This window comes from Adiantum capillus-veneris, chromosome 6 (genome assembly GCF_014529385.1).
Source record: "Adiantum capillus-veneris isolate H3 chromosome 6, ASM1452938v2, whole genome shotgun sequence".
Taxonomy (NCBI): Eukaryota; Viridiplantae; Streptophyta; class Polypodiopsida; order Polypodiales; family Pteridaceae; genus Adiantum; species Adiantum capillus-veneris.
In genome coordinates, this window is record NC_140936.1 from 4,711,001 (window position 1) to 4,720,956 (window position 9,956).

Genomic DNA, 9,956 nt, shown 5'->3' on the forward strand with positions numbered 1-9,956 from the left:
ATTTCCACCACTGAAAAGAGGCAACAAAGTGTCATAAATGTCCTGTGAGCTTACATTACTGTCTCTAGTACATGACAGCAAGGGCTGAACAGAGTCTTCCACAAACACTACATCCCGTGAAACCAGAATACGTTTTGTTTGCGGATGATACAACCTGTAACCTTTGCTTTCAGCACTATAACCAACAAAAATACATTTGACAGCCTTATCATCCAATTTTCTGCGCTGCACTTGTGGCACCAAAGCACATGCCAAACAGCCAAAAACACGCATGTGCTCAATAGAAGGCTTTCTATCATGCCATGCTTCATATGGAGTAATAGACTGCAAAGATTTTGTAGGACACCTGTTAAGTACATAAGTGGCACACATGATGGCCTCAAGCCAAAAAGAATGCGGCAAAGCTTGACTTTTGACCATACATCGTGCCATTTCCGTTAGTGACCTGTTTTTCCGTTAAGTACATAAGTGGCACACATGATGGCCTCAAGCCAAAAAGAATGCGGCAAAGCTTGACTTTTGACCATACATCGTTCCATTTCCGTTAGTGACCTGTTTTTCCTCTCAGCAACACCATTTTGCTGAGGTGTATAAGGCACTGTACATTGGTGTTTTATCCCATGACTAGCCAGAAATGCATTAAATTCATGAGACATATACTCCCCCCCTCGATCGGAACGGAGGGTGCCCATAGTACATTTTGAGACATTTTCAGCCATAGCCAAAAATTGTTTGAAGCACATAAAAACTTCGGACTTCGCTTTAAGCAGAAATACCCATGCATGCCTGGAGTAATCATCAATGAAAGTCACGAAGTACAGGTAATTGCCCAAGGACGGAGCTTGCATGGGCCCACAAACATCACTATGCACAAGTTGCAACCTGCATGTGGCCCTAACTGAACCATCCTTTGGAAACTTAGAACGCTGCATTTTACCCAGAATACAGCCTTCACAAACATGTTTGACAGGTGCTTCAAGAGGCGGCAAAGAAGCAACCATATCAGATTTCTGCAAACGCAGCAAACTGGCAAAATTCAGATGACCAAAACGTGCATGCCAAAGTTTTGCATCTAAAATAGCCCTTGAATCTGCAACAGCATTTGCAAAATTTTGTCCACACTTGTCATACAAAGTGAGCTTATACAGCCCACGGCACAAAAGCCCAGATGCAACAATTTCATCACCAAAACTGAGATCATGAACTGTACATCTGTCATCCACAAATTTGACTACAAGTCCAAGTCTAGCAAGTGCGGATACAGACAAGAGATTCTTCTTGATCCCAGGTATATAAAGTGCATCAACAAGTGTGAAGGAACTGCCATTAGCAGCAGTGAGCACAATCTTTCCAACTCCCTGAACTGGATAAGAGGCGTTGTTGGCACAAGTGACTGAATTCCCATGAGGGACAGACTCGAGAGAGGTAAACAATTCACGATGTGAGGTAATGTGCTTTGTAGCACCACTGTCGAAATACCACACATGTGAATCTGCAGCAACTGACAAGCATGCATCATGGACAGCAGGATTGTAAGTGCACTCTGCGCTAAAAGCCCATTCTGCATCAACATCAGCATCACAATCTCCTTTCACAGAAGACTAAACAATGGCTGCATTTGTAGTGGAACCAGCATTTGCAGTGGAACCACCCTCTTTCTTCTTAGCCTCTTTGGCCTTCAACTTAGGACACGACTTGATCAAGTGATCATTGGCTTTACAATAATGGCAACGCATCTTCTTTTTGCCCTTGTCACCAGAATTGCCAAACGAAGTGCTGCCAGCAGAAGCATTAGGAATAGAATTTTTGCCACTCGCAGCAGAACCATAAGAAGTGGATGCAATACTGTTACCACCCTTTCTTTGAGAAGCAATAAAAGCTTGTTCAACTGCACGCTGCCTAGTCCTATTTTTTCTAGAAAGTGACTCTTGCAACAGCAATGTGCATAATGCATCAAACTTGACAACTTCAGGATTTCCTTGGGTCATGAGTCTCCAAGTACTAGCAAAAGTCTGGTAGGAATCTGGTAAGGCATCAAGAACAGTCTGCACAAGGGAACTGTCCGAAATGACTTCACCTGCAGAAATGAGTTGCTCATTGATATCCTTGACACTAGCAAGGAAAGTGTCCATATCATCTTCCTCATGCATAATCTTCGACTCTAGCTCTTTACGCAGCAAAGCAAGTTTAGCCTCATTGCGGCTTGCATAAAGACCTGCTAGAATATCCCAAGCCTGTTTTGCAGATTTTGCTGAACGGATGTGAGGAATAATGGTGCGCTTCACAGACAACGCAATCAATGCATGAGCCTGTGCATCCTTAACATCCCAACGAGCTTGTTCTGTCGTAGGCAGAACAACTCTAACAGCTGCAATCCTTGCAGCAAGACCTGCAACATCCTCAACATCGCCTACATCTTCAGAACCAGGACGTACATCAATGCCCTGCACAATGTTCCAGACACCTTTTGACACAAGAACATGTTGCATCATATAAGCCCACATAGGGTAGTTGTCCCCATCCAACCTGTCCTCAGCAGCAAACATCTTGAACACATCTGTGTTGTTGTTGTCAGCCATGGTAAATGCTGCACCTGATGTGAAAACTGCCCGAAAATAGGAGATATGGAGCGGGAACAACTTGTGCTATATAGCACAAACCGTAGAAGACTATAAGGCACCTGTTATGCAGAAAACGGCACTGACAGAAAATCTGCACAAAATGACGAAATAGCATGTGCAGTACTGCCCGTAGTGGAAACGGAGGCCGAAATGAGCCCAAATCAAAATTCTGAGCAGACCTAGCTCTTCGAGCTATCCCAAAATATTTGTCCACCTGCGAACGCTCGCCAAAGCTCACTGAAATCGGAGAAAGTGAGCAGGCGTGTGCTGGAGCAGCTGGCGACTAAGCCCGGGAGGACGTGACCTGCTCTGATACCAATTGTTGGAATTAGGGTTGCAGAGAAACACACACAGCTTGGAGAAGACAAAGGAAGCTCAAGGCACACAATAGAGAGTGTATTACTTAGTGTGCAATGGAAAGATAGTTAGCCCTAGAGTGATGGGCGTATATACAATGCACGGGGGAAAAAACCTCCTAAAGAGGGAAAAAATGCCCCGGCGGTCCTAGTGTGTTCACACACATCACTACCACATGTATATGGTAACAGTTCCCCAGCTAGGAAAAGACTGTTTCGGGCTTTTCTAGAGCAAAATAGAACCAAACGGTGCGCTGTAAAGCATAGCGTGTCCCTCCTAGCGATACACTCGTTTCGAGCTATCACACGGCCCATTCCACGACACGCTCTAAAAAATCTAGAAAAAAAAACAAATAAAAAACATGCAAAAAACTAGTCACAAGGCCTCCTAGAGCAGCTTTTTGACACCTTAGGGTATCAAAAGCACAGGCACTTACGCTCTGGGCGGGTGCTAGAACACGAGCATATTGAGGGTGCCTCTGTTCATACGAACACCCATTACCCATCCACGATAGGCTCTAGACCCTCAGCGGGGACACAAGGTAGCACCACCCAAGACCCTAAAATAGCCGCTAGTGATTCCTCCTCCGACTCAGAAATCATGGAAGCATACCCTACCCAAAACACTGAGAGAGAAGGCCATGCACCTCCCGAAGCTCCACACCCTAGTACTAGTATGTTTAGCCGTTTCATGGAAACATTAGGTAGAGCTACTCGCTCGGAACCTAATGCAAATGAAGCACACGAAGGGGGTGGGGAAGTGGACTCTCCTTTCACATCGAACATGGACCCCACACCCCCAAAGAGTGTCCATGTGGATATCCTGCCAACTTCTTACCAAGAAGGCCCTGTTGAGCTGCCTCCTTCAGAAGTTCCCTCTAGAGTACCGTTGGTGACAAGTAAAACCACGGGGAGCAACATTGCTTCTACCTCACAAGAAACCGTTAACACGTCGACTCTAGAAGGATTGTTCATTAATGATCATTGGACATACGACCTCCACACTGAGGTGTTGACGGATCTACACTCTGGCCACGCCTACCATGTAGGATGGATAGAGATTGTACGATCCACCTCTAGTGCCACGAGCATCGAAGATCAACAGAAAATGATCTGTAATGTTATCCATGGCATTATTCAATCAGAAAGGCAAAACCGAGGGGTAAATATACTCTCAACTGGACCCATGAGATTTCTGGATACGAGCAAGGCTCAACAGCCTACTCGATCACAAATGGAGACTCCTCTAATGAGTCCCATGGACCCATCTTACGTCATTTCACCTGGGGTCTCTATGCAATCTGAGCCTCCGAGCGACAACTTTAGCTTCCCTAACTTGGCTCAACCCTCTATTAAGGAAAACACAGTGCTCACTCCAGGGATAGACCTGACAGAGAATGTACCAATGACATCTACGGTTAGCGCAGTGCCACTACCTAGTGTCGTAGTACCTAATATGGGGCCTCGACCGTATGTGCCTCTAGCCCCTTATGCACACATGGCCCCCACACCTCCAATTGTACCACTTGTTTATGCTCCTCGAGTGCCGCTCCCTAGCCCTTATCCGAGTGGACCTATGCCCGGTTATGTTCCATATCCTGCATCATCCACACATATGCCAAGACCGGTACCCGTCCCTCTCCCACATATGATTCCAAGAGTACCTCCACCGGCCCTGCCTCCTCACATAGGTGACTTGGCAGCGTTTTCTCAAACCATAGGTCGATCTATTGCGGAAAATATGCGTCATGCATCTGATAGAGAGCCTAGAAGTAAGGCAGTACAAATTGCCAAACTCACGCAAAAATTCAATGGGGACGAAGATGCTAGAAAACACATTGAAGTGTTTGAACAAGTATGTGATTCCTTAGGGGAACGCAACAAACTACATAAGTGCAATGCCTTAAGCTTGACATTAAGTGGGAAGGCTGGAGATTGGTATAGAACCCTAAGGGTGGACGAGAAAACAATCTACCCTACCATTCGAAGGTTGTTTCTAAAGAAGTACATACGAGAAGGTGTGCTTTGGGGTGTAGCATCTCAGCTACAGAAGGCCGAACGTAAGGAAGGGGAGTCAGTAAGGGACTTCATTAGTCGTCTAAAGCACTTAAACTCTCGCTGCCCTGTAAATGAGCGCTTCAACAATAACCAACTGCTTGATCGATTCATTCGAGGGTTGAGGAATGAAGGAATCTATAATGGACTAGTGATTAGAGGTATCACAACCTGGGAAGATGTCACTGCCAATGCAATCCAATTAGAGGACAACTTGATGATAACAGGCATGAGGGTGTCTACTGACACAAGATCCACTAGCTCACAAGCCATTGAGTATGAACCCATGACTGCAAAACCCATTGCCAATGAGCCAAAGGTATTTGAGACATTCTTGACAGACCTCACCAAGGCAATCCAAGAGTCTCTTAAGGATAATAGACCCCCTCAAAATAGTCACATGTATCCAAGAAGGGAGCAACAATGGTGTTCCATTTGCTTAGGTCCACATAGCACTAGTGAGTGCCCTACTTTTAGAGTAAAATTTAATGGAACTTGCAACGCATGTGGTAGGTATGGTCACCAAGCTAAGGATTGTTTAATGATCAAACGTATGATGGCAAATAGACCACATGTAGCCTGGACGGATGCGCCTCGAGCTCCTGTATTGATGCCTGCTCCACCTGTTGAGCAACTACCGCAACACATGGTCCCTAGATCTCAAAATTTTTTACAAGCTACACCGCTACCACCTCCTGTGCTAGGACCGCAGCCCCCGCATCCAAGAGTCGCCCCTATGAACCAAGTGGGTTGTGAGCCATCTAATGCTTATGCAGATGGTTGTGAGGAGGAAATAGACACTAGTATTGCCTACGGACTTGATACATTGGAAGAGTGTCCTATATACTACATGGAAGATTGTTGGGGGCAAGTCAAGCCGGTTTATCAAGCTGCTGCTCTCGCATCCAGAGGTCAAAATATCAACACCCAGGCTAGGAGGCCACCTCTTCAATGCTACGAGTGTGGTGGACCACATCGGGCAGTGGAGTGCCCTATTAGGCTGCAAAAGAATGTTGCACAGATGCAAATGAATCAAGGGAGCACGTCTGCAATGCCAATACTCACATGTAATCGTTGTGGCATAGATCACTTGATTGCCCAATGCCCCTATAACCCAAATGCGCCTAAAATCACACCCCTAAATTTGGTCGAAATTGCTAGTGTGACATTGCCAATACCACCCGTCGCACCCGCTTATGCGATTACATGGTCCATTCTTCAAGGGCCAGGCCATATCCTCGAAGAGAGAGATACCGCGTCAGTTATCCAAGCAAAGAAAAAGAAGACACGAAGAAAGAGGTCGCAGAATACGGGAAATTCAAAGCCAAGTTCCAAAACAAACATAGGAACAGGAGATGACCCCGTGTATATGAATGACCTCGAGGATGATTCAGATTCAATCGAGACAATGGAGACTAGAACCAATACCACAAAGGAAAAGACCGACAAAGAAAACCGTAACATGGAACCAAATGAAAACCGAATAAGAGAAAACCATAAAGAGCCTCTGAAAACACCACAAGTGTTTCCAAATCCAATCCAAGACCCCCAAGATAAACCGCAGGGGCAAAAAGGGAAGAATCGTAAAAAGAAGATTGGGACGTACCCAAACCCAGTAGACGAGATTGAGCAAGTGAAACATCTAAGAGGTTTAGTGGAGGAGACTCAAAGGAAACTAGAACCAGAACCCATGCATGTCAAAATTCATGACACAGTGTTTCCCACGCAAGTTCATCCACCCCACATGAACCATAGACCGTTAGCCATACCTAGTATCATCCAAGAAGGGAGTGAGGACGGGACATCAGAAAGTGAGCATACACCTTTCTTGTTGGAAAGGATGTTTAACGAAGGAATACCTGATCCCATTGAGGAATATGAGATTCCATCCTCACCAGTTCCTAGTCAAGGACCTACACCCTGCAAAATGCCAATGAATGTTGCCAAACTAGTGGACTTCATGTCTTTTGAGGTCTGAACCACGATCATAGCAAAGCTGTATGGAGATCCTGAGTTATTCTTTGCACTTCGAGCATTCCTTAACAGAGAGCTACAAACGGGATTACCGCAGTTTGCGCAAACAAATAGGCCTGACTCGATTATGATTGATGAGGAAAATCATGTGCAATCACTTGACTTAGATGGACACGAGTTTGTGATCGAGGTACCCATTAACGAATTAGGGCAGTATTTTGAAGGCGACGAGTCTAATGCGACCCTACCCATCACTACCAAGGGATTAACTATAAAGGGAATTCTTGATGGTGGTGCGGGAGTTAGCATCGTTACAAAAGATTGTTGGGAATCCATGGGAAAACCCCACCTCAGTGTTACTAACATTGTGGTAAAGATGGCAAATGGTACCATAGCCAAACCTATGGGGATGCTCAAGGATCTTAAGATCAAAGTTCTAGGACACAAGGTACGACATACGTTCATTGTAATGGATTTCTCTAAACACCTTATGTCATATGAAATGATTTTAGGACGACCATTCATAAGGGAAGCACCAATGGTTCATGATTGGTCTAAAAATCATGTCTATTTGCAATTCCAAGACTCTGTCCTTAGAGTGGATTTGGTGACTGGTAAGGTACACCCCTTAGGGAGTAAAACCATTATTGATCATCGCTCTGACACCACAGTTCACTCGGCCCCACTACAATATTGTTACACTTGTAAGAAGGATACAGACATTGGCCAAGATTCTCCTTACATGGATGTGTTACCGGGTATGACGGAATCAGACAACGTGGACTGGGTACACCTAGCTGCAACCATAGATACGTCGGGAAATAGAGGAACCACTTGGGTCACACCAGAGGGGGAAGAGGTACCACAAATTGCACCTCTGAACATGATAAGTGCCATACATGCATCTTCTAAGGGCAAGGCAATTGTAGACCAATCTGACTGTGACACCGATAGCTCAATAGAAGACTTTGACCAACACGACTCAGACACGGACTCCCAGAGTGAAACGGATTCTGAATCTCATGAATTAGAGAGTGGAGCAAGTTCAGAGTCAAAACATTCGGAAGGACCGAGCACATCAACTGATGATAGCTCCTCCGAGAGTGAAGAGGACACCAACGAGGACTCCTTTAGTGAGCCAGATCTAAACGCAAATCAAAAGCAGGTCTCAAATAAGAAAAAGAAAAACTTTAAGAGGCGTCGATATCGAGCCAATGTACGTGCCAGGATAAAAAAGAAGAGATCCTCAGCAGAATGGCTCAGTTATATAGGATCATGTGATGCTCATTGAAAATTGGTAGACGATTGGGGTGAATATCTCCAAAATGTTATGTGGTGTAGACCACGACCCCATGACATAGCCCAATTAGATATCATAGACAAGCCAAAGTTGAGCCTCACTACAAGGAGGCGTCAAAACCAAGAGTTAGCTCGACAACACAAGAAAGCAGAAATAGAAGCACATACCAAAGCACAACCAGAATCCACAGACTTGCATCCTGAACCAGAACATTTCAAATCTTACACCACAGGGGAAGCAAAGGTTGTGTACACAAAAGCCCAAAGAATACCTATCGATGGGAATAATGGAATCTATGATGGTCCGGCAATAGTTAAAGAAATAGAATTAGCCGACCCTGGTGAAGAATCAAAACCTGTTTTTATTGCCCAAGACCTCATAGAAGTTGAAGAGGCGGTCCTCAAAGAGCTTCTCAAGGAATTCAAGGACATATTCGCTTGGACATACATACCATGATATGAAAGGTGTTCCACCTTCTGTGGTCCAACATACAAACCCTATGATTAGCACTGAGAAGCCCGTACAACAAAGACCCTACCCGATGAATCCTAAGTACGCAAAGATCATTCAAGAAGAACTAGAAAAGCTTATCAAATGTGGGTTCATATATCCTATTGAACACTCTGAATGGGTGTCTCCAATAGTTGTTGTGCCAAAAAAGAATGGGAAACTCAGGGTGTGCGTGGACCTCAAAAAAGTTAATGCAGCTACTAGAAGAGACCATTACCCCCTACCATATTCCGAACATGTACTCGAAAGAGTTGCAGGCAAGGAAGCTTACAGCTTTCTAGATGGGTACTCAGGCTACAACCAAATCACGATAGCGCTAGAGGCCCAAGCTAAAACTGCCTTCATCACAGAATTTGGCGTGTTTGCATTTCGTGTGATGGCTTTTGGCTTAACAAATGCCCCTGCTACATTCCAATGATTAATAAACACTGCTTTTAAAGAATATTTGAGAGAGTTTTGTGAAGCTTTCTTAGAAGAACTTTGTGTTTACTCTTCTTGGAAAGAACATCTATCATGTTTGCGGAAGGTGTTTGAAAAGTGTAGGTTATATCGTATCTCATTGAACCCGTTCAAATGCCAATTTTGGGTCAACCATGGAGTTATTTTAGGGCGTATAGTATCTAAGAATGGTATCTCAACCGATGAGAGCAAAATTAAAGTGATTCTAGAGTTACCACCACCAACCAATTACAAGGGAGTTCAAAGGTTCATGGGACACGTGGGTTATTATCGACGGTTTATTTTATTTTTTGCTGAGATAGCACGTCCTTTGTACAAGATTCTCATTGAATTTAAATGGACTAAAGAGTGTGACCAGGCCTATGAACAATTGAAGAAAACACTAGCAAGTGCTCCGATTTTAAGGACACCTAACTGGCATGTCATTTTCCATGTGCATATTGATGCATCAAACTTTGCTATTGGGTGTGTTCTCACTCAACTAGGAGAACATAAATTGGACTATCCCATTAGCTTTGCAAGCCTTCAATTGAACGATGCTGAAAGGAACTACACCACTACAGAGTGAGAAGGTTTAGCAATGGTTTATGCAGTAAAGAAATTTTGCTACTACCTTCTGGCAAACAAGTTTGTATTTTATGTGGATCATCAAGCGTTGCTGTATCTGGTAAACAAGCCATG